The 27,278-nt window shown below is 32.9% G+C and overlaps 1 protein-coding gene across 1 annotated transcript in view; it reads right to left on the bottom strand.

Annotated features, from left to right (window-relative positions):
• Nucleotides 1-27,278, bottom strand: part of LOC128991511 (adenylyl cyclase 78C-like) — a 178,129-nt gene that overhangs the window by 134,809 nt on the left and 16,042 nt on the right. The window contains exons 2-3 of the mRNA XM_054414450.1: nucleotides 19,903-19,952; nucleotides 5,596-5,617 (exon numbers count right to left, since the gene is read on the bottom strand). The gene's annotated coding sequence lies outside the window, so the exon portion shown is untranslated. The remainder of the gene's footprint in view (nucleotides 1-5,595; nucleotides 5,618-19,902; nucleotides 19,953-27,278) is intronic.

Here is a 27,278-nt window from a genome sequence, read left to right on the forward strand (position 1 = left end):
AAATGGAGGCAAAGGAAGAGAAAAATATACGTTCATCCAATTCTTAGTGCAAGAGAATCGAAAGGGTTATATTACACCCTTTTTGATGAGCTCTGTGCGGACAATACAAAATGTTTCAATTATTTTCGTATGTCACAATCCAGATACAGATATAGACATTTTCCATAGATTCTATATAGACATATCCAATACAGATGTAGACATTTTATAAACTGAAGTGAACAATTCACCCACTCACAACACAACAGAACGCAACACAACAGTGTGCAAGTACCCCCGTGATATGAACTGATCGAGTGGCGACGTGATACTGGCGACCTAGTGTAATAAGCTCCATATGCTACAACGCAGCGTCGCTAATATGGGTAGCCAGTGGCTACCACAGTGGCGACGGGGCTCGGTAGCCAGTCGGTCGCCAAAATGAGGCTGCGTCGCTGGCTACCCTCGTGTAATAACATCCATAAGAATCAATGCCCCATGACAAGCTGAGTAGCCAGTTTGGTAGCTGGCGACGTCGCTAGGCTACCTCGTCTAATAGGGGCCTAACGTACCAAATTCGCGGCTGTGGTTGGTGTAGAAACCCCAACTATGAAATCAGCTGATTAGTGAGCGGGAATGAACTATTTAACAGATATGGCAATGTGGTTATTTCCATGCAGGGGTAGGAAAAAATCTTAAACACGACTTAAAACTCATTGACAGCAGTTTTCGAATCGACGCTTGGTAGTAACGGATATCCTCAGAATTTTTGAAACATATTTTGTATCCTTTTAATATCCAAAAATTTGTCAACCACATTTTAATCATTGCTGATTTTACTTCTTGAAAAGAAAATTTTAAAAGGTTCGTTTGGATGAAGGAGGATTTAGGATTGTGATGTCCAACTATCACATTCCTCAATTCGACAGATTGTGAGCAGTCTCGCACATCCTGGCTGTCTTTCTTTTTTATCTTTTTCTTAACATAAACAAACTTAAGTGCAATATTCTAAACAATTTAGTATCATTAAACTATCTTTCAACCATTCTTACGATCAACAAACATGAAACATAAAATCATATTTTATTTCGTCGCTAAACATCTAAAGCTTTTTGTGCTTGGAAAACACTCCGAATTTGTATGTGTAAAGGTAAACAGTTTGGATTTTGTTTATTGAAACCTCAGATGTTACCAAACCAGAGCGCAAAAGAATGATTTTAAGTTTGTGAAACTAACAGTTTTCATGTAATTATATTTGTATAAAAATCCAACAAAACTCACAGATATAAAGTAAAAACTCGATGAATGTTGAAAGTAAAAACACATACCTAAATACGAGTATTACTTATATACCAACTATATCTCCAAACTAGTGCGATTGGCAACATTGGCTTGTATATGCTAAAGTAGACATCGCATCTACATGGACCAGCTGAAGCCAATTTTCTATTCAAATGAAACCTAGTGTTAAACTTCCCACAGAATTTGCTTATGTCAAAACAATATTACCTTAGCCTTTGAAACTATGGTGTGGTATGACAGATGCTATAGCTTGCAATAATTAGTTTAATTCAGTTTGGTGTGTTTGAAAAGGTTTGGAGACTCGACAAAAAAGTCAATTACACTAACTAACTTTGTCAGTGGCTCAACCTAACCACTTTACTTATTTATTCTAAAAGTGGCCTTAGCTTCGATAATTATGTGAATTTAAAGTCCACATATATTTTACAAATGTAAAAACTTCCATTAGCAAAACACCAGCTGCACTTATAAGCTTACCATTAACTAAAAATAACGTTTAGAAATTAACTATTAATTTAGGTTGTGGAAGAAACCACAAAAATTCTCGATTCACAATTTTAAGGCTCACGTAATTAATTTATCACTAATTGGTTATACTATCACTGCCAGCCCTTATTGAATATAATGAGCAATAATATAGACTACTCAAACAACACCCATCATACAGACGATGAGGAGTAATGTATTGGTTAGAGCGCAGGACCTCGGTCCCTGAGGTCCCGGATTCAAATCCCGCCAAATCACGAATGGATTTGATCGAAGTAGTAATGCCACAACCCCTATATATAGCCTGAAATAATGTGAAAAACAATCCCGAGTTCGTGCCTAGTGTCAAAAAAAAAACCTTATTAATCATTATTTAATTTTGAAATCTAATGTTGTATTAAGATCTAATGTTGTACAATGTTTAATTCCTTCGGATTAGTTACCCATGAAGGTCTTGGACCCATTGTCAACATTATGCAACTGTCACTTTCCCTCCCATACAACTGGGTAATGTGCTCACACAAATGCTTCAATGCCTTCCATGAATGTGGATCAGACCATGCTTAATGCAAACACTCTTGGTGGAGTATAAACCCGGTTTAATATATTCCAAGATTGTAAATGTGTAGGCTACACTTTGAATAGTTCAAATTAGCTGGTTAAATAAATTAGGAAATAATTAAAGGGCAAATATTGGGAATCATAAAAAGCGTGGTCTAACTGTAATGTCGATATCTAGATGCTTGTTGGAGTTAATAATATAATCAGTTAATAATGGTCTTGGATTTTGCATCGGATTTGAACTTACTTTATTGTTATAATTTAAGATAAAAAATAATTATCTGTGATGTTTATTTAATTTAGGATATAAGCCTACTGAAATTGTGTAAAAAAATATTCCTCACATATGTGGTAAATGTATAAGTAGTGAGAGAGTTTTATAAAGCGTACAGACAGTTTATTTATTTAATATACCAAAGATTTATGAGAATAATATTAAACTACGTTACTAGTAAGATAAACTGAACATTTTTTGCAAATTCAAAGTAGCAGGGTGCATAACATAAAGTGCATGCATAACTACACTTAACAATTGAACTGCACAACATACATTAAAATATCTACCAAATGATATAACAAATTATCTAGTCAATTTAAATAAATTATCAATCCTTATTGAGTTTAATTCATTTCTGTGATTTTATTAAAACCATGATCAAAAAGGTTTACGCAATTTTAATAAACGATGCTCAACTATGTTAAAAAAATTAAAATTAGTTCTAGTATTGTAAGCATTGAAACTACCTCAGATAGCTCACTTATCAGAAAAATCGGATTTTATAAACAGAATTGTTAACAAGCCCTTTGGGGATGTAACTCAACTAAAGGCTGAAGTTTGTATAAGTTAATTAATTGATAAACTCTGTAGTGCTTGAAGAAAATGAAAACTACCCATGCAACTTTTATGTGAAACATATTTAAACTTTTCTATTAACAACACCAAATGTGAAATGCATTATAGAGAAACATAGCAATAATATATATAAGCAATTTTTATCTTTTATCTAAGTATTCCATTCTCATTACAAATCTAAACATATTGTAAGTATATTTTAACATCCTAACATACTCCAATTTATTTCAACTAGTTATTTTAGTTATACCTATGTTACAGTTATTAGTATCTAATAATAGAAACACCAATAGTATTTTGGAAAAATTATAAATATAAACTAGCGTTTTAAAGACAACATGAATACGATATTATCAGGTTTTGATACTATTTGTGGTATTAAAACGCTGGTAAAAAAACTACTGAGTTGCTATCATCGAACTGTACTACTTGGGACTCATATTACGTCATAATGTTTGAGGAAGTAAACATATAACTCAGAAAAAATAATATTTTATTTATATAAAATGTATTACAATCACACAGTAGGATATTAGTAACATGTAGCTAAATACACGAATATTTTATGGATTTCAATTTGAATCAATAGAGAAATCCCAAAGCAGAGCTGCAGTATTTGATTAGCAGCTTACTCAAGTTGAGTAGTTGGTTCGAGTACCGTGTGCAATATGATTATTCCCGACTTCTATAGAATCCTATTGAATGGTAGAAGTTTGATTAAGAGGACTGTAATGAAATGTATTGTAGTCTCTTAAGCCTCTTGCTATATCAGTTGAAGTGATTCGTTGAAGTTTACAACAGAAAAAGGTTTTAAACATTGTGGTACAAGATATTCAAGGTTATATGGAGGTTACCGATTTGATTCCGAGTTTTAACTATTAATGAAATATCCAGTATCCAATAGTCTACGATTACGGGCGAGACAGATTCTGGACTCTAACTTAACATATGACTATCAATTAAATATGTTATTCAACCATAGGTCGGCATTATAAACCAAGAATTGCACCGTTCCAAAGTATTCTTGAATATGCTATTATTACACCCACATTGATAAAATCCAAGGTTAAAAAGGATGTTCAATTACAATTAATTATTAGGTTGGCTGACATTTTAGACTCGGTTTTTCGTTTGAGATCGGGATGGCGTCATTGTATTCCACTGATAAAGACCTTTAATTTGGTGTGTATACCTTTTCGCACTTTAAAAATTTTCTTCTGACTCCTAGCAGGCCGACTCCCATAGCAAATTCAGGAAATCTTTGAACGGCTGCCACATTTGACTTGGTTATCCTATTCTGCCCGGGGTTACCGAATTTTATTTATCTAATTAAGATCTTTAATTTGATTTCCAAGTCATACCATGCTTACGTTTAATAATTTCTTCAGACTCCTAGTGGGTCGTCCAACTAAGAAGATAGGGTGTCGCTGAGAAATATGTGAAATAGATGTTTATGGTCAGTAGATGGTTCCGGGATTTGTTTCTTGATCTGTATTAATTTTGTAAATATTCATCCGTCCCGGGACTTGCTTCCTATCTGTATAACCTTATTATGAAAATGTCTAAAACAAGGGGCTTAAGAAGGTTTGACAAACAAATTTGGAATACAAATGGTGTGGGTAAAAGTCAATAAAAAATACTGTTTGAAGGTTAGTTTAATTATATTCTATAACTAGCATTCCATAGTGATGAATCTAGCAGAATTATGTATCATACCACATTTTTACAATATTGATAATTTTTTATTTTATAATGATTTTACAAATTTTTACACATGCGCTGTGGGATGCATCAGTTTTAATAATATTCCAGGAAATATCTACACAATCAACATTCGGGTAATTAATGAAACAAACGAACAACTTTGGTCCAACTCGTCATAAACAGAACTTGGGTTGCTAATTATTGTTCTGGTTCGAGAATTGTCACCAGCTTTATGTTGACAACTGTTTAAGCTATGTCCCAGTAGTAGCTTTATCAACAATACAGTACTGCACTACATAATATGGCACACAGTTCAGTCTGCAGTACATTTTGTTGACACTGATTTCTTCGTGTTAAGTTTAATTTTATGATGCAATTAAGCCTTCTATCCAAATGTAGTTATCTTTTAAAATAATTTAACCTTTCGCATTTAAACTGCTTAATTTACTACACAGCTGGTTAGTATGCAGTTCCAAGCTCTTAAATGTTTTTTATCCATATTTTTATGTAAAAAATATCTATATATTTTTTTACAAATTTGAATACGTGTAACTTGCTTATTTCTGGGCGTTTATAGCCAGACCAATTTAGTATCCGGTAATATTAATGTATTAGAAAAAAGCATTCTTTAAGTAATACAAATTAATTAATGTTAATAATTCAAATATGGAATACAAATTAAGATAGTTACTTCTCATTAGTTAACTTACCGCATAACACCAACACTCCGATCTAGAAAATAACAGTTCTTCTCAATAAAATTTTATATAACATAAATAGTTTAACAGACCATGAACAATCTAAGTACACTGTATGTTCAAATGTAACTAATTTTGAGTAACGTTTGATTTTATCATTTTTCATTATATGTGTATATATGTTTTATGTTATTAAACTACAATAATATGTACATGTTTGAATAATAGTTGGTAAGAGTTTGGCACATAAAATTACAAAAATACAGTTGAAATTATAATAAAATATAACAATTTACATACTTGTAATTAATGAATATTATAGTTTGATACAGTGCTAACCTTCACATAATCCTTCACAATACCGCTAACCTTCACAATATGGGGAGCGAGCTGGTCTAGTGGTTAGAGCGCGGGAATTCTGTCCAAGAGGTCCCGGCTTCAAATCCCGCCAAATCACCAATGGGTTTTATCCAAGTGATAATGCCACAACCCCTAGGTCTAGCCTGAAGTAATGTTAAAAACAATTCCAGGCTCGTGCCTAGCGTCCGAGGACCAAAAAAAATCTTCCCACAAGGCCTATTGCAACTTAGCTTTAGGATCAATAACAGACCCAAGACCCAATTGGTATAATTTTACACAAAAAAAATCTTCCGAATTTTTCTCTATCGATCTAGAAATATTCTGATCAAGCTATAATAATTTATCAGGAATGTAGCATTACAATTACTGTATTTTTAATATAGCGTTCTAATCGTCTAATAAGTTATATTAAATTTTTGGATTGTCTAATCTCAATTTGATATTTCTATTAGAAACCTAGTTCTGCAAAGTGTAACTGTTAAACTTAACCTAGATAAGAAAATCTCAACTAAAGCTGCAATTTTAGCAAGAACGTTTTATTCATAGAAGGTTATAGGACGATAAAAACTAATGTCGGATATACCTTGGGATTGCAGGTAGTTTAGAAAATTTCCATATCTAATAGTTTGAAATTCAAACAATTCTTATAAGTATTCTAAGCCTAAAGCTATTTATTTTTATCACAAGATAAAATGTAAGTTTCAGTTTTATGTTCATTGTAGTGAGAAAACAGGCTAAGTGACTCCAAAAAAACCTACATTTTAACGTATATTATTATTACGTATATTTCGTTTTTATAGTCATCAAAAAACATCTCAAAAGCAATACTGTAAACTTTCGTTGGCAGTGAAAAGGAGACGTAAAACGAAATAATGATTTTTATTTTCATCAAATGCCTAACTGGTCCAAATGACCTACGGGTATTTATTAAACACCGTTTCAGGCAAACTTGACTAGCAAATAGTTTAACTATAGCAAATGGTTTAACAAATTGTGGTGCATTTCATTAGATATTTGTCCAAAGGCTTTCCTTATCTTTGCTTCATGTTGGATATCGGGGAGCAATAGATACACTTGATCTTTCACAAACCCCCAGACAAAAAATAACACCACAGATTTCGTCTCTATATACCATTGATTACACCGTTCAACTGCAACTCCATATTGCAACTTAATGTTTTGAAAATTCAAACGTGCTAACAACAATGGAACAGCTGATTACTGTTGAAGGGTACTTAACAGGTTCTCTATTCGTCGTCACACTCCTCTGTATGAGCAGTTTAACCAACACTTGGTAGTAAATGTGTTAAGGTTAGCCATAGTTGACTTTTCTACGATCCTTGGCAACACGTATATTAACTTCATAATGTAGTTGTTTTTCTAAACCACGTTAGCTAATCAATAAAAGGTTACAGTACCTGCAGACTGCCTTGTGGGTTTTGTTAATCCAGTAGGATTACGTACGTTTCGGCAAATATATTGCCATCATCAGATCCAGAACTTGAAGGTTAAAATCTTGATTTTTCGACACACATGGTCACGTCAAAGTTTAACATAGAACACATACACAAAACGAACATTAAATACAAGTAGGCCTACTATTAAAAAACCGAACAGGATACAAATTGATGCAAGCATCTCTCTTGCCGAGTCTCGACTGGTGGTCGTCAGGTCCTGTGAACTGGACTCTGACCCCAAGGCATCCTGTATCATAAGTGTTGGTCTCTGTCCAGTTGTATTAAAGTTTCAAATAATAAATTTGATTGAAGTGTACTTTTATCATTGAGTAGGTCCTGAGGGCGGGTTTTTGTAGCCTTATAGATTTCGTAATTTTCCAGAGTTGTCATAGTTGTTCCTTTACAGCAGATATGCAACGCTTTTAAATTGTTACCTATATCAGTGTAATTATGATTTTCGTTCACAAGATGTTCTGCGAAATTTGACTTTTGTGACTTAGTAGCTCTGGGAAGATGTTCTTTAAACCTTTTTCCAAAGGATCGCCCTGTTTGACCTATGTAAATTTTATCGCAGTCATTACATGAAACTTGATAAATTCCTGTTTTCTCTTGTAATTCCTTAACATTTTTACTAGTGTTTAACATTTTCCCTAATTTATTGCTTGTCCTAAATGCTAAATGCTTTTTTTAATAGTAGGCCTACTTGTATTTAATGTTCGTTTTGTGTATGTGTTCTATGTTAAACTTTGACGTGACCATGTGTGTCGAAAAATCAAGATTTTAACCTTCAAGTTCTGGATCTGATGATGGCAATATATTTGCCGAAACGTACGTAATCCTACTGGATTAACAAAACCCACAAGGCAGTCTGCAGGTACTGTAACCTTTTATTGACGTATATTAAGATGTAGATTTAATCCATTCTTTTAGGGAAACGGTGTATATTTCAAGAAAGACCTATTTATTCTGTGCATGATTTACAATATAATGTATAGTTCATATTAGGCATTGCTCTTTCAAAACAGGTTTAGTTACTTTATTCAACTCAGTGGTCAAACAGGCAAGTAATAAATGATAAGTGTGTGATAAAAGGACGCCATTTGGAATCAGATATTAGTAATTCAACAAATCAACAGATATAGTGCGTACTATGACTCCACACTGGCCAAAACATGTCGTAACTTGTCCTGGCTTTTAGCCTGATTAGATTTCGATTATTACATAAAAACGAAAGATGAGGAAGGATTCTGAGTTCTTGCCCAAATTTTCTTAGAACAGCCTAGAAGGAATCTAATTAAATGTATAACCTCGTCTTTAGTTTTCATTCATAAATCAGTCCACCATTTATTGTTTATGTCATATGTATGTTCACGAAGTGATAATTCCAACACTGTTATAGTTAAATGATATGACATTTGCAATAAATCTATATATTTTCATGGTACAGAGGAACTACAAGGTACAAGTAAATACAATATGTATAAAATAAAAGAATACAATACAAAATTTTTATTGTATTATTTTATTGTATACTCTTTTTGAATGGTTGGCCTGCAAAACAAAATGTTTGACAAATAAAATTATTTTCTTGCATACCACCATGGATCAAACCATAATGAAATCTTACTTTACGTAGCCTGGCCACAAGATTAGTACTTAACTTCTCTAATATAGTAAATCTTGAATTGCGCATTGATATTTTAATGTCTCAATATACAGGCTTACGGTACCTCAATTTTGAATACTCCGTAAGTCAAAATGTTAACTTTTCATTCAAGAAACCTGTGTTTAAAAAGTTTGAAGGATCGCTGTTCTTTCAAGTGATCCATCATTCTGCTTTTGAAAGCTACATTTTAAAATGAGCTTTAAATGGGATTGAATCGTTTATTACTAGAACTTTACATGGAATAAGAAAGTAAACGATTAACGTAGTTCAACATTGTTTATTGAAGAACGAATTATTCAACGCTGTAATTGGGTAGGATATGTCAGCAATGATTAGAAATCAACAGCAACTTTCTACAGGTTTTTGAGTTGCCGAGTTGATATAGTGTAAGCCTTAAATCTGAGGGTCGCTGGTTCGATTCCAAGGGAGATCGGGTTTGGAACAAGATGACATTGGATGAGATTTCTCATTGGACTTAAATAATGCCGATACGTAAGAAAACGTAAACGTAGTGCAGTAACAAGACGTTTGGACTGTAAACCCTGTTTTTTTTTGTTTTTACAAAAACTACTTTAAAGTGCTGTGGATTGATTGGCTAGGAAATAGGGAAAACATGAGCAACCCCTAGATCATGGTGCTGACTAGCTGTAATTTACTACTGGTGTTGCCAATTAATTAGCTACGTTTTTACAATTAACATTACATTTTGAATGGAAATAAAGTTAATTTACAATAATCAATTGTCGTTGACATGTTTCAATACACTTTAGGATTTCAAATTACATTCAAACTTATTTTAAGAGAGTTTAAGTTAGAAAAAATACGAGTACTGGTATAAAAAAATACTAAGAAAAATGTGTGTCCCTACATGTTCTAAAAACACTACAATATTAGTCTCACATTTTAAATCTTCATATTTAGCCATAAATTCTCTCAAAATCCTTCTTTAAGTGAGCCATAATTATATGAAAACGAAAGTGCAGAATAATCTTCGTAAAAAATTCGAACTCATAAATTCCTCATAAAAAGGTATTAAACTAATATGTTTCAGACCCTTGTAATTTTTAACAGTTAATATTAACATCAAGAATACTACCATAAACATTTTAATGAGTATACAATACTTAAAATCCTATAAAAATGTTTAGAGGTGAAAATAACACAGGAAAACCCTTACTAAGTAACCTTGTTGCAGTATTAGGTTCGTTTGCACGTTATTAAAGATTTTAATGACTACAGGTCATTATCTCTCAATGTACCCTACGCATACGTTCTAATTAAACCCCAAGCATAATGGCCTACTTGACTGTAATGTTACATTAGTTTACTGACAGAAAGTATTGACCCACGATGTAATGAAGAAAGGATTTTGACCCAGACAACTGTTTTACTCCAGCTTGTTTAAACAGATAATGTTTAATATTGTGGAGTTGGGAAAAATAAGAGGATTGTTATTGTCTTAAAAAGAAAAAAATATAGCGACTAATGGAGTTGTGAGCTTTTTTAGAAAATAATTTATAATTTCAACGAAAAGAACCTTAATTTTATTAGTTAAATCTGTATATGTGATTTCACATTTCTAAAAATAAATGTGTATGCTTAAAAGATCCGTCATCTTCTTTAAAAATACGAATAAATAGCAATAGTATACCAATAGCAAAATTATTGTTCTTGGTAATATTTTGGTATTTGTTTATGAGACACCTATTCAAAGTACACATCCCGACAAGATTATCTTTGTTTAGAATTGTTTGACTCAAACTATTAAAATCTGAAACATTTTTATACAGCTTTCAGTGATACTTATTGAGCTCATGAAGACGCCAAACGTAGTACAGTATGTGTATCATAAAATACATTATAATCATCGAACTGAAAGTAAAGTTATGTCTTAATGCCATCAAACAAATTCAATTAAAATAATACTTTTCTCATATTACATATTTCTAAAGGAAAAAACACTAGAATTTATGTTTTTATAAAGCAGTAATAATTCTGGAAGGATGTTATTGGAGCAAGCCCGCCCAAATGACAAAGCCAAAACGCCCTTACGCTAATGAACGGGTCAGAAGTTTCTGTACTAGTTAATATTAAAGATAAGGCCCTATTAAAATAAACATATACTGTGCCATCTAATTTAAATCCTAACAATACAAATTTTTCGAATTTAAAGACCTTTATACATTTTAGATCAGCGTTGGGTTTTCACGCAAAGAATAAATTAACATTTTGTAAAAGATCCCTATGTGATTCTCAAATAATAAAATTATTTTAAATTGTCTGAATAGAAGATTTGTTATAACCGTTCTTGGATTCTCAGATTCTCTTAATGAAATCTGTTTGGCTATTAGTTATCCCAAGCTCGTGTCATCCGTCAATCATATATCAATTACTGTGCTATATAGCATGCTATATAACAAAAAGTTGGTAAAAGCCATAATTAGGATTCTGTATATGAATACAAAAACAAAAGAAAATTATTGGAAATATAATTAGGATTTAGCACATAAAATGTTAACTTACACTACGGTACGTAGACGATATACTGAAACATTATCGGCAGTGCACATGTTTTTAGATTGATATTCGGAAAAGGTTTTAAGATATGTAAAAGACTTAATGATTCATGATACCATCATTGATCAACCTAAGTGATTTCTACACGTGAGCTATTTATTTATTTTATTTTTACAATTTATTTTTTACGAGCAGATTTACTTTTACGAGCATGAAACAGTTTTTAGATATCATAATATAAATTTCAGAGGTTACCTGTAAGAAAGGACCATGATATCCTCTTTCGCAAAACTAAAAAGGAATTTCCTTTTGATTTTAATTTAGTTATCATATAAATTTCCATTTAGTATGATCAATTCAATAGCAGACAACACAAGAAAATAAGAACCTCCAATAGCGGCCCAACACCATTTTCTCTAAATGACACCATCTGGGCCTAATGTTTGCTTATCAGACAACTGGGAATGATTCCCTTGCTTCGTAAACCCTTATAACTTTCCTTGATACCATTGCTGACGGACTATTATTGTTCTCATCTTCATTTAATAGCTCATATGTGACCATTAGCCACTACCAATAAATAAAAAACTTTATTTGAACATTTTCATACTCCTAGTGCACGTTCAAAGGCCGAATGGTTTTACAGTATTATTTAGTGGCCCTACATAGTAAAATAGGGAAATTATCACAATGATAAGAAAGGCTGAATTCATTGAAAATGATTATAGATAAATATAACAGGGTTTTAAAAGAAAAATAAATACGTTTTGAGCCAATACATTTTCTCAGTCAATGCACTATAGTTAGGTAAATTTTAAAATTAAACGCCAAAATGCACGTAGGCCTATCCTATAGGAACTCTTCTATACAACTAAAATTGCCCATGTTCTTTTCAAAACAGCCTTATTCTTAAGAAACCAATCCATTCAACTTATTTAAAAATATCGATACTATAACGGAACACTGCACTTTAGTGCGTTGCCAAAACATCTGAAAATTGTGTTAACCCAACTATTATAAACATCCGTAGAAAACTACAATATCTAAATTCTACTACCGTGTCCATGAGTGCTCATGAGTAGGCAAAATAAGTGTATTTTGTAGATGCATCCAATGTAAATTTTGTTAAATGTCATAGCTGCTTTTAGTTTGTAAGACAAATCGTATTTTGTGTATTAATTTACATAGCCAATGCATTTATGTAAATCTGGCCAAATAAACGACTAAGGGTTTGAATTAAAATCAATACCTTCTACTTAACTAAAAGACTATAACTTTTTAAAAATCTGTCTTAACAAGGACTTGCTTTCAAAGTGATTGAACCATAAACTGTAACAGACAGGTCAATAAAGTTCGTCGGGTCAGGAAGGGAAGGTTGCCTCGGTCCTTCAAACCCTTCACTTGACGTTAACTGATATCAACCACAGATTCTTACCTGCCTCGCCTTTGTCAGAACTCCTCCATTGAAATTTTATCAAATTCTTTGGAAAGTTAATTAAAAATTGGCTATTAGATGATTGACAGTTAGAATATTTTTAATTAGTTTTGGAAAGCCGGGTTTTACGTACTGCTGTACCAGATGCTTTGTTTGGTAACTATTGCTTAATTTTAAATTATTTTATACAAATTAATAGATTTCTAAATGAAGATTAGTTGCATTAAAATGTCAACTATTAATTTATGTATGTAAAAACTGGGTAGCCAAGTGGTTATAGTACTCGCCTAACAATCAAAAGGTCGCCGGTTCGATCCCAAGAACAATTGGTAGCTTTTTGAAGGTTCGAAACTGGGCCCAGTTGTTCCTGATCATGAGGCTTTAAATAAATTATCCTTGTTAAAAAAACAGCTTATTTTAGTCAGTAACAAAGCTACACAGATTAACTCACTCCATTCTATACTTGTCCTTCACTCGTTTGGGGTAAAATACGGACCTACCTATGTGGCATCCCTATCTCAATTGGTCAATTTGGATAGAATATATGTATTTTTCAAAGCGTTTAACCTTTTAAGTATGCGATATCAAGTTATTAAACCGTCCTTTACATATCGTATTCCAGGGCGTTTCACAAACACATTATTCCGTCCTTTATTGTATCGTAATACACTTTATTTGTTCAAAAATCTGAACAGCCATGCTTTCAGAAGGACCAACAAATGTTTTAAATATTTTGTAAAATACCCAAAGTTTTATCTAAGTAAGTCTAGTTACGAATGTATGAGCAAACAAAATTAGCAGTGTTCCATTCATTTTTAAACGCTCATTTACCTAAATGGCTCGGCTTAGCGAAAACCCAGGTGGGATAGCGATAACGTAATTGTAACAGTTTGTGTATTTATTCTTTAGCATCAGTCTAAAATTTAATTCTATAAATGTTATTTAAAATAAGATTAGTGTTATCATTTTTTTACTAAAGAACCCTACTGCATCGGATATAAACAATGTTACTAGTATATAAATGTTTATTTTCTATGAAATGGTTAAATGTTTTAGTACTAAATAATCTTTTGCTTGGTAAATGAGTTTTTAGTTGGTAAATTTGATAGTAATGAGAGATTCGTGCTCGAATTGCGCATTTTGATGGGGTTCAAACATTGTAAAGCCTTTTAAAGATAGTAATTAGCAAAAAAGATTACACTCAAGAAAACATCACTATAAAAATAACGCGAATGATAAGATACCTAATAAAAAATGTGTAAGTAAGTAGTAAATCATCGTTTAACTAAGTTTAACTAAAGTTAATCAGCTATTGAGAGGAAATCCACGTTTTAAAATATTCTAAAGCAAGTTGATCAGCAGCACTGAAGCGCTATCTACAAATGAATCAAATTCTTGCAGAGGAAGGCCCTAAAATAAATCACCTTTTTAATTGACATTCCACCTCCTGGCTGTATCATAAGCTTTAAATTGACACATCAATCTAAAAATATATTGAGTTAGACGAGGTAAGAGAGGATATTTAAGAGAACCCCATTTGTATTAAGGATAGAAAGCCTATTACAGCTTTTGAGGTAGAAAATCAAAATTAATTTACTTCATGGATCAACCGTCCGAAATACCTGATTAAGCTGTTTTATATGGAACATGTTTTTGGAAATTGTTGCTCATAAATTATTACATGAATAAGTATATTATCCAATAGCAAAATGAAAGTTTGAAAATAGATAAACTACTTCTATGAGACAAAGGAGTGACAATTGTATTGCTGGTTTCATTACTAAGCTTGTCAGATACGTAGCCTCGCGTACTCTTGAGAACTCGTCTTGCATAATTGGAGAATTCCTTTACAACTGTTCCTTGGATGAATTTACTCTACAAGTTTAAATTACTTGCGGCATTTCCAAGAAGATATTATCGTTTATTTATTTAAAAAATATTTTCTACATACCAGTCCTTATCTAATAGTGTGAAACTTTTAAAATAAATAAATTGTGAAAACTCTTCTCTGCCAACGCTCTTAAAAGGTAACTTTGTATAAAGGTAGGCCAAAACACTGATAGTAACAAACTGTAATTAAAATTAAAATGTAATGTTTGCACCAAGTGATGAAACTAGCTAGATGCTAAAATGGAAGCCATTACTCAAAACGGGCAATGTTTGATGAATCGAAGGCTAACAAACAGGGCAACAATAGGTGGTTTGCTGTGTACTTTGAGGTCGAACTGGCCTTCCAAAGCCTTGCCTCCAATATCTTCCCTCCAAACTTAACTATTTAACGTTCCTACCACAGTAGTGTTAGAATTACTCATGTATTTGTCCATGAATAATTGTTTAGGAATTTATGAAAATTCCATAAATTCAATACTACAATGCCACCAATTCAATACAACAATTAGATTATTCTAGAGAACCCGTGCGGCCAAATGAGCCGCATAGTATGAAACATAACGCCAAGCAAAACGTTATGCTTAAATTCGAGTAATTCTAGTTACATCTTGGAGTTGTTTGAAATCTTGTTCGAAACTAATTTTAAATATCGTGTTTTCCCTTTCATCCATAAAATGAACGATGTTTTGGAAATACTCAGTAGCACAATATTGTTGTTTATTGAGACAACAATGGTGTGTAATTTCATAAGAGACGAGTTTTATGCAAAGTTATTTCAGTTAAACGTTCGTATTTATAATGTGCAATTACAACATGATGTTTCAATAGCTCAAGCAATTAAGGGATTGCAATTTGGACACCTCGTCCTTACGGACCAATGATTGACCAGAATTACCAATATATGTATATTAGGCTCAGTTCCCATTTTGTCATTGAACCATCAATTCTGGTGCTCTCTATACATAGGTTAGTGTTAGAAAGTGCCAAGGTGTTTGCATCGTCCCAAAGAAAAATATCTCAAACAAAAACCAACGGCGAAGAAATGTATTTAAATAATTCATAAACTAAGAAAATGTTGATGACATTTCTTTTTACATAAGGTTTCGGTATTTACTCTGCAATTGAATTGATCAGATACACCCTGTAAACGAACTAGACTGATTTCTCAAGTTAAAAATTATGCACTTTTATCATTGCGTACTAATAAAAGCTCTTTATAAAATTTTGTAATAATTATCATCATATTTTATTCCATAGGAATTACAAAAAACTACTTATACACTTTGACGACAAAGATTAAACGGTTGCGTGGTAAAAGACGAATAACGTTAAGTAAGGATAAAACTTTAAATCTGCAGTGGCATTTAATTAGTTAAGTAGTTAGTAAAGTAAAAGCCTCATTCTTACCCGGCTCGACTTAGTCTGAAAATGCCTCCTTAATACTGCTATAAATTTCAGTAGGGTATTGTTACAACAATTGAATCTACGTTTTCTCCTACAAATTGTTATTTAGAGTAAATGTTTGCCTTGCCCTATCCATATAATTTATTTTGGCTGTTATTTTTTTTTCTTTTAATACAGTATTGCTTGTTTAAATACTTCAAAAATTAAATTTAAGGTAAAAAATTGCTTTTTAAAGTTGGATTAAATTAGGTAGGGTTAGAAAGATGTCCACAAAGTCAGTTGTTTAATAAAAATTGTGGTCCCTCTAACATTATTATTTATGGTTTTTGTGAAATATTGTCATCATTATTAAAGTTAGACAAGCTTCAAAGTTAGACAAATCTAATTTGGACGAATGTATAGCTGATAAATATAATCATAGACCGTCAAGTAAATCATTATGAATTTGACATCCATACGGACCAGCTGTAGCCAATAATCAACTAAAAAAGCCGCAGTTTAAAGAGCCTTTCACAGAGTTCTGTCATATTGTTTCCCTACCTCATTTTTTAAATGGGTTGAAAAAACATAGAATATGTTATGCTTTAAAAAGTTGTCCTTGGCTCAATTTGGCTTTGTTAAAAAGGTAATGTGTACGATAGAAATAAATTCATTTTAACCATGTAAAATTGTAATCTGTGGCCACGGTTTTACTCTAAAAATTAAATTTTACAATAAAATGTGCATCTTCATATTTTGTAATATTTAACCCTAATTTACAAAAGGTTTCTCTATAGTACACGAAAAATGTTACTCAGTTCACTTTCAGTCACGGTGTAAACGTATGTTCTGACGTCATTTACACGTACAATACACTACACGATAAGATAGAACAATATGTACATCACCTACAATATAAACTGTTCAGGAATGCCTTACCAAGTGACCTACATGAGGGAACATGAGTATCCGCTGTAAGGGTGTCCTGTCTTTTGATGATCACAAACAACTCAAACGAAATTGCCTTTCAAACTCATCGGCTGTGACAAACTGTTCAATCCCGGACATCGGGGCGCCCGACCGTCGTGTAACTTTGGAAATATGTCGATTCTAACACGATTTATAATATAATTTGTGTGGGAAACTTTTTTTTAAATGTATGGTTATGGTCATAATTTAGTTTGAAATAGTTCGATTTATAATAAATACCAGAGCAATTATTGTATATTTAAATCACAAGTAGGCCTACGCACTTTGACCGATCAGGATCACATACCGATATTGAAAATTAAAATAAACTATACAATATTTACGAATCCAATAATATTGTTATAGAGTAATATTAAATATCTATGTCAATTGTTCCTTTTAAATGATCTATTAGTATGCAACTGTTAGCTCTGGTTTATATTTGGAATGTTATTTGTTAAGTCTGTAAAAAAGGTATGACAAAGTTACTATTAGAGTATTATCAGCTGCTGTGGTCATGTCCTGAATTTCTAAATGTGCGTTGTAGAGTTTAATATGACCAAAAAAGGATAGTCTGTTATTTCTTATACGTACATTAATATTTTCTAACATTTATAAGCTAAAATGATAGATTGATAGATTTTGAATTGTAACTAATAAACCTTTTTAAATTATGCGTTGATTTCAGTCATACTTCGTATATTGTTACTATATAGAATGGTTGCATGCAAATGAAACTATTTTAGTAGTCTTAATGTACAGAATATTTAAATAACATGTAGTTTTCGAAAGAGTAAATTATTCGTTATTAACAAAATGCAAACATTTTAAGTTTTATTGTTTTGATATTTTCTCTTATGGAAATTATAACAAGTTTTGCTTTGTTAAACAATATTGATGCTGTTTACACTTTTGTTTATTTTTAAACTACTATACATTAAGTTAAATCAAGTATATACTTTGTTTAAACTGCCTTTTATTGTATCATTATAGTTAAAAATGTTTTCAGTGTCAGAAACTATGAATTTCCACAAGGAGTGAATTAAATCCAAGCATATCGATATGTATATTTGATTCGAGTGTAAACAGATTTTAAGTAAACATTTCGTAGTGGAATTATTGCCATTGACATCTCAGGATATTCAGTACCATGGGGATACTGCTAAAGTCAAGAACATGTTAAACTTTTTGTCAGTCCAGCTTGTTTGGCAGTTCGGGTTGTTTGTCTATCACATTGTCATCTTAGAGTTGTTGACCCACTCTGCTTTTTAGGGTAGAAGCACTTTCGTGTAGGATTATTTTCTTCAATTTATGTTCAAAAGTCAACAAAGTTTTTCGACCTAAAAAATTTTGACATTTTCCTTTTATTGTAAGTAACAAAGTAAGTAGGAAAATATAGGCCTACACATTTTCTTGATCATGAAAGGACATCAATCTTAATAAAGAAGAGACGGCACACTCTTAAATAGAAACTATCAATCAAAAGGGTGAGTGTACAAGCCAATGTCCAATGTGTGATGCATCGACCTAAGGCAAACATCACAACAATGAATTTGGTGAACAATGAATCTGTGTTCATGTAGACCAAACTAGTCGAATAGCTGATGTAGTTTTACACGTTGGTGTGTTTGTAACCAAGTTATCATTGGAAATCTTTATAATCAGTCAAAATATGTGTTGTGTGTAAGGTGATTTTAGTTAATTATAATTTTAACGGGGGAGCGATCTGGTCTAGTGGTTAGAGCGCTGGACTACGGTTCCAGAGGTCCCGGATTCAAATCCCGCCAAATCACCAATGGATTTTATCCATGTGATAATGCCGCAACCCCTATACCTAGGTCTAGCTTGAAGTAATGTGAAAAACAATTCCGGAGGACAAAAAAATACTGCTTTTATATAACATGGTGATTTGGTGTCACGTTAAGCTATATATTCACATATCTAGAAAAAGTAAAATGCCTCTCAGGCAAAGAGGGCTTTCACAAAATTAGACGACTCACTCCACTCTTTAATTACGATTTTAAAAGTGATCAGGTAATATTTAACAGCACATGATAAAATCTTATTAACCTTACATGAGTTTTATATCCTTTAAAATGTATGCCAAATAGTTTTCACACACATTATCTTTTAACGGAATAACACAGTTTTATTTTTGGGGGAGGGATTTTTTCATTATGGAGTTGGACTTCCTTTCTATATTTTGAAGTCTGGATTATATTAAATTACACTGAAACAGGTTAAAAAGGTCTATTTAAAATTGGCATCAATCTACTAAAATTATGTGATTTGTCTCTAGGTTTTTTAGTTTATACAATAGTTCAAATTGAATTTAAGTTATATTAGAAAATTATATATTGAATGAGTAAAACTTTGGTGTAAGTTTCTTAAGAACAAGGGATATTTTATGCAAACATTCATAGGTTTTTGAGCACGACTATTATAATAAGTTTTTACCAAACGTGAATTGCGTATCTTAAGTAACTGATCTATTTTGTCTAAAGGTGTTTTGTTTGAATAGCAATATGGTAATAATACTAATAAAAGGCATTTTTATTTATTTTTATTATTTATATGGTATTCATGATAATAATTTGTAACGTTGAGAATAAAATCAGCATCTAAATGGAGTTTTGACGTACCTCTTTAGCACATAGAATATCGGAGGAGCATTACGGTTAAAAGTGTTGGTCTGAAACAGAAAAATAATATAAGTTAGTAATCCTTAGATGGTGAATACAATATAACTCTTATTTATATTATCTTATATCAACCCACATCGCTTGACTTCTGCGCTGATTTCTGCCAATTACACAAGGGGTTTTACCAAGTCAAACTGTGGAAGGACTTATTATGTGCTATAGCAACTGTTGTGACCCAGCAACTATGTCAGTAACAAAAAATAAGGTACAAAATAGAGTTTTAGAAACCAGCGCAATCTGTGACTGGCTCACGCAACTACATTCTTTTTTAGTAAAAGATTGGCGACGGCTGATCCATATAGATGGGATGTCTTCTTCTGTATCCAATAGTCAATGGTATGATCCAATCTTTGTCAACGCATTTTTGGTACAATCCTGTTCATATGTCATTTTTCATGTTACCAATCTTTTTATTGTCTAGCAAGATGAATCAGAATCTGACTTATATATATATATTTATAAATATTTATCTTGTAACTTGCCACTTATGTATTTTTGATTGTAAAAAGGTGTTTACCGTATGAATAAATAAATAAATAAAAAACTAATCCTACTCCTACTTGTACTTGCTTTAACTGTCATTCCTTTACTTAAAGATTTATTTAATAATTTGGTACATATGTTTAAAAACTATTGGGTTAGCACGAGTAAAGTCAAAATCATATTTATTTGCAGTTATAAGATATAGAATATACAAACTTAATCACCAGAAGCTACATCTATATCAAAAATGCATTGTAGTAAGAAAATGAATACTTAAACTCTTCAAAATACCACCTGGGTCTAATATTTTCTCATCAGATCAATGAAAACCGTTCCTATTCACGAAAACCAATTCGGTTGTTCATTACCGATTTGAAAGGAAGCATTGAACGCGAACTTAAGCAATGAACTTTCACGTATTCGCGATACTTGTTGTGCGTTTGCATTATGAAATAAATCAGGTCGCTTTTGTCCACGTTTTATAACTTGTTGATAAGGGACCAAAATCTAAAATCAATCCGTAATTATTATCGTAAATCATTTTCATAGATTTTTATAGAATTATGTCGTTTCAGTTTCTGACTGTTCATAGAGAACTAAGATATAAAATTATTTTAATCAAAATTAGAGTCATATAAACGTGTTTATCAATACCTTTTCAAATTATTATTTTTTATAATTTCATACAGTTTGGTAAATTTGTAAATATTTTATTAATTTACCAAGTACTGACACTCTTTTCGACACTAGCTCTATTTGACAGAGGGTCGTAAAAACATTTTCCCGTGTAATAAAAAATATTTTTAACAGCTTTATTATTAAAGCTATTTGGACGTAATTTGATAAATTAAGGCTTCATGCAGTGTTTAACTTGATAAAATAACTCCCAAATGGCTTAAATATTTTTATGCAATTATGTGAAGAACAGTTACCATAATCAGGACACAAATGTTACCCCGCGAACACAATAATAAATACAACCTGAAATTGCTGGTATATTTTTACATGTTCTAAATGGCAATGGTAAAATGTACTGTACGGATAAATAATAAATACAAAATTAATTATTTTGTGTTTACACAACAAATATAAGTTTGTGTTACCAACAACGATACGCTAATACTCTTATTAATCGGGACTGTTTTTATCATCAAAATTAGCAGACTAGTTTCTTGACTCAAGCTGATTCTATTATTAACTTTTTCAAAAAAAATATTGCTTCAAATAATTTTCCTCCCTCTAGTGAAAAGAATCCACTAGAGTCAAGGATATTAGCGGCATTTAATCGTTAAGCATTTCACTACAGTAACAATGAAAATAATCAATTCACCTTTGTCGATGAATGTATTCATTTGAATTAACCATTGTCTTGGCGGGGTAGTACGTGTAACATATATTAAAAACAAATAGCAACAAAAGACGTAAATAAATGGGGGTTTATTTCTCAGGACTACAAACAAGTATGTCCTATTCTCGAACCCTTTCTACTTTTCTTACATGCTGAAGATGTGTTTCATGGTACATTGTTTTGTAAAATTACTTACCAGTATGCCTATACCATGGACATTTAATCAAAGGTCCATTAGGTACTTCATCCTAAATATGTGCTTTTGGTGTGCCCCAATGTACGCACAGATGTTGGTTCAAATCCCGCAAACAACCGATGGATTTTATCTTTGTGATAATGCCGTGATCCTAGGACTAGCATGAAGTTTATGTTTAAAACAGTTCCCGGCTAGAACCTAGCTCCCTAGGCAGGACATATAAAATTCAAGAGGTGGCATGCCAAAAACTTACTTTTATTACGTAGGAGCATCAAATTAAGCAATGTTCAATGGAACCAAAAGTCAACTCCATTTTTTACCAATGCTATCGGGTCATTATTGTTTCATAGTATAAAGTTAGGTTTTAATTTACTAGTAATAGTATCAGTTTAGATATGGATGAATTGACTTGCAATACCTCAAAGATAATATTTATTGTTTTAGGAAAAGAAAAAAAAATATGAAAATATTGTTTGGTGTTTGTAGGTAACCAAGCCTATCCAAGGTAACCAAATCCCCCTAAGCTTGGGAGTGTTTTAAATTTCCATCCACCTATCAAAACATTTGAGTGACCCTCGAGGTATAACGTGGGATATTGAGAGAAGGGAAGCAGATCAAATATTGATAAAGGAAATGTTTACATTAAATATTATAAAGGTTATTAAGGACTAACATCAAAAATAAAAATCTCGTTTATTTGTTAAATTCTTTTCTCATTTGCTTACAATCTAGGTTTTCTCTGAACTCCCATATAATCCTCACAAAACGAACGAACGAACAATCGCTACTAAACACTAGTATTGTGTTTTTAATGCTATTTAAAAATTAAAGCTAGAAAGATTTGGTATTTTAAACACATGCTCCACACATTCAATGTGGTTTGAAGTTATTTACTAATTAATATTTCAACACCAACAGTTTAAATTATCATGCAATTAGTCCGTCAAAAATTTTGCTTCACAAGATTTAGACAGTTTCCTACCGTTAATTACATTTCAATGGCAGAAAATACACACAAAGTAAAAAATGAAAACACTATTGAAAGACACAGAAAGTAAACCCATATCATAATTGATATAGCCTAAAACAATAATTTAAACATTTCCAGGTGTTCCCTACTAAAATAATATTACACATAGACGTTTACATTTACCAAGATATTAATACTCCAAGTTAAATTTATACTTACAAATTCTAGATGGATACCATGTAATACTACATGAGATGCATAAAGTTCAACTAGTTTATAATATTGCCTTTCAAACTTTCCAGAGTACGACTCGATACGGTCCGCTTAGTTTCTGCATGAGACGGTTATGTGAATTTATAGCACTCTGAGCCTTTAACAGTACTTTGTGAAGTGTAAAAAATAAAACTTTTGCGAACATTGAAATGTTTTCATGTTTCTTTTTGTTAACTAAAAAGTACATCATAACATAGTTAAATATTGTATATTTTTCTTTTTTAATTGGGATGAATTTAAGATATGTTTATTGGAATAAAGCATGGTTTGGAACAAGAATAATAACTATTAATTGTGTAGTTAAATGATGGTTTGTTTGGGGATTTTTATATAAAATACCCCCGCCGCAGCAAACCTGCCGACTAAGCGAATTTCCATTTGTCTTAATTGATTTTCAATTAAATATATTTTAATAACATTAAGTTTAACGAGTACCTAGGTTTGCTGCTACAAGGAAACTAATAAAGTGTGTTTTTTTGTAAAATATTGATAGCTTAGTACAAAATAAATAAATTTGATCAAAATACAAAATATATCCATAAACAAGCAAACTACAATATTTTACAATAATCTCCATAAGAATAACATGGGAATTATAAATTAAAAATTTTTTAAATTTTCTCCGTTACTATTAACCGAACAAAAATACTTTTATATACTAAATTAATTGTTTTTTTAAGCTCTTTAAAAAGGTCTAAAGAGAAATTGGGAAATTTTGTGTTTTGAGGGTCAAAAGTGAGAAAAACCAATTTTTACCCCATAAAACCCCCCGTAAAGCCCCGTTCCCATGGTCCGATCATGCTGGTTCGCGAACTCATTCAAGTTTATCCCGCTTTACACTTTTAAACCAAATTTCATCAAAATCGGACAAAAATTACTCAAGTTATCGCGTTCACGGACGTATATATATATAAGTCTATATATATATATATATATATATACATATTATTATTATTATTATTATTTATTATTATTTGTTGTCATGAGAGCCGAAGCCCCCTGACTGCTTACCCGGTACCTATCCTACAGGACATACCCGGGCCCCATGATGTAGGCCGAAGCTTACGCATCAACCTTTAGCACATCATGGGCGGATGACTTAAGGTCATCAGGCTCGCCGGCTGCCGAAGCAGACCCTTCGGAAAGAGGGTTGCCCCTCAATCCTAACCAGGGATTCCGGCTGCTTGTTTAAGCGTCACTCCACCTGGGTTCCACTAGGTCGGAACCTAGAGGTCCATAGTAGAGCGCCCCGACGCATTTAGTGCAAGCAACACTCGGGACCTATCTAATCCCTGACAGGCAGAACCCGCCATCAATAGCCAGGAGGAAGGGGACCATCAGCACGCTGACGGGGGGAACCCCAACCTCCCATTTACACCGCTGCCCGATCGAGGCCTGACCCATTGCTGGGAACCAGAGATATCCAGAGCGATAGATCCCCAGATACCCCTGGCGGGCTCGGACCCAGCACCCGATCTACTTCGTTTGCCCGTCAGACCCAACATCACTGCCAGGCCATCAGGGTTTCCCAAAAGGAGGCAGGTATAGAAGTGGGACCCACCCGGATGAACCTATCCACCAGAGGTGGCGACACCCTTGACTCAATTGAGGTTCCGGGAAGAACCCCCCACACTCAAGATAACCATACCGTCCGTGCTCAGAGACAGGGATAGGTTTGCATAAGTACCTACAAACCGTTGCCCTCACACTGCGGAAAGTTACGTTGCCCTTGAGTGTCCCCGTGAGCTGCGGGTACTTGCCCGTTTTCACCTCCAGGAAAGGTTACTTCCAAAGTCGAGGATTTGCCCACTGAATGCTGGTCGCACACCACAAGCAGGCCGAAGCCCAAAGTACCACAGACACAGGTAGGTTAGAGATTATGATGTACTTCCATCTCTCCTAGAGCTAAACACCCCTCCATCCTGGATAAAGGAATGTCACTGGGACCCGATGCCCAGTCGACCATGTCTGTGGCCAACTTGAAATGCCGATACCAACACGGAGCATTTACCTCCCCTCTGGGGGCTAGGTATTTCACCTCCCAGGACGAGGCTACTTCCATAGTCGAGGATATGCCTCACAAAATGTCAGTCGAACACAACAGGTAGGACTCAGTCACAACCACAGTTACAGGTAGTTGAGGAGAGGCGGAATTAACGGCGTCACTGAGAGCTAAACACCCCCCCCACCCTGAATGGAGGGAATGTCACTGGAGGCTCCCCCTAAGGGGCTGGCGCTTACCAGTCGTCCATAACTGTGGTCTACCTGAAGTGCCGGGTCTGACACCGGGCAGTTACCTCCCCTCTGGGAGAGCTAGGGTCCGCGTGGTCGCCCAGGCCACGAACCCACGCAAGCGTGAGCCCCCTGCGGTTAAATATATATATATATATACATATATAAAAATTTGAACGAATGGTGTTTTTGGCCTCTGGGGACATCAAAATGAAAAAGTAAATCGGTCCCGGGTCCAGGTCTTACCGTGCCACCTACGGTAATAGCTACTTCCCTATAGGGAAATTCGCTAAAATAAGAGTTTGATAGAATAAGGATGGAATTCGGTGGATAAAGGATAGTTTGATGAGTCTACTGGAAGAAGGATTTGTTTCATAGAATGAATGATGACGATGATAAATAAAATATGAGAAAGATAGAAATGATGATGAATAAAGGATAGACAAAGGATTAGTTTGAAAGGATAAATTGCGTGTTTTTTCCGAAATAATTTAACAGATTGATTACATCATGAATTTTTAGACCACTTATAGCTATACTTAAATGCTACTACACATAATATTGCAGGTGTATATTGCAATGTAGCTGAGAAACCCCATCGTTGAAACACGTCACTCAAAGAATAAAACTGAAACTTCTTCATTTATCAAATGGCAATGAAACTCTTGGAAGCGTTACAGTAGTCTCCAGAACATTTCGTTATTGAAGAATTTAAAATTGTAATAAAGTATAACTCTATTATAGATGCGTTGATAATTTATGTGAAATTTGTCAACTTAAACACTTTAAATTTTTCATTTAAGGTACCAAAATTCTCTACAGATACGGGATACTTGTTTTTCTTGTAATCATCTACTACAGTATGCGCAGTAGTACAGCAGTTTTTTTTATGCGCAATTAAAGAACTATAACAATACAAATTACAATCACCTTTTAGATGGTTTAGATTTGCCTCTAAAGAATAAACCATGCAAACTAAAAAATGCAAACTATGTTCGAGACATCAAATATTAAAGTTTAAATTATCATAAACCTTGAATAGTTAATTAAACAAGTGATTGCAGACATTAATGTTGGATGGTGTTGGATACAATTGTCGCGGAAATCGTGAATTTAGATTAATGATGCATTTTTGTCATTCGGTCATCAATTAATGATACTATTAAGTTTAAGGAAGTAACAAGCCAAATACACAGACCATTTCCTCACAAAATAATAACATTGACGAAGATAAGCATAATCAAAAACCACTATCAATTTAAATAACTGAATCGTACACGATTGTGTGTTAAAACATTTACACTGTCACTCTTTTAATCCAAAAACCAAATTGATATTAACATTTATTTGAATTAAGGTTAGGAAACAGTAAATTCAATCGAAATGACAAAGCAAACCAGAATATCTTGCGAAAACTAAGTGGCACTACGTATGTGACAAAACACAAATTTCCGACTTGTAAGAGTTTTCTCTCTCTCTCAACAATCGCAAACAACTCACAAGAAATTGTCTTTACTCATCGACTGTTCAATAAGGGACTGCGGGGCGCCGAGTCAGGGCTTGTCAATGTTACAAGACACAATCCACTGCTAGATGTTAAGAAGGAAATAGTTGATTTATAATTCGATTTCAGAGGAATGCGGCAACCGTTCCAATGATGAATTACAATGTTGAATTCCAATGAGCTGAATGAATACTTATACTAAAGAGTAAAAACTAGAAGCTTTTCAAACATATGTTTTTAAAATTCAAATGTTTAGTCCTTTACCTGCTTGTTAATATAATAAATTAGAAATGGTTTCCACATTTTCATT

The sequence above is a fragment of the Macrosteles quadrilineatus genome, unplaced genomic scaffold (assembly GCF_028750875.1).
Source record: "Macrosteles quadrilineatus isolate MER2022 unplaced genomic scaffold, UCM_ALF_1.0 Scaffold_4__1_contigs__length_99947679, whole genome shotgun sequence".
In the NCBI taxonomy this organism is placed as follows: Eukaryota; Metazoa; Arthropoda; class Insecta; order Hemiptera; family Cicadellidae; genus Macrosteles; species Macrosteles quadrilineatus.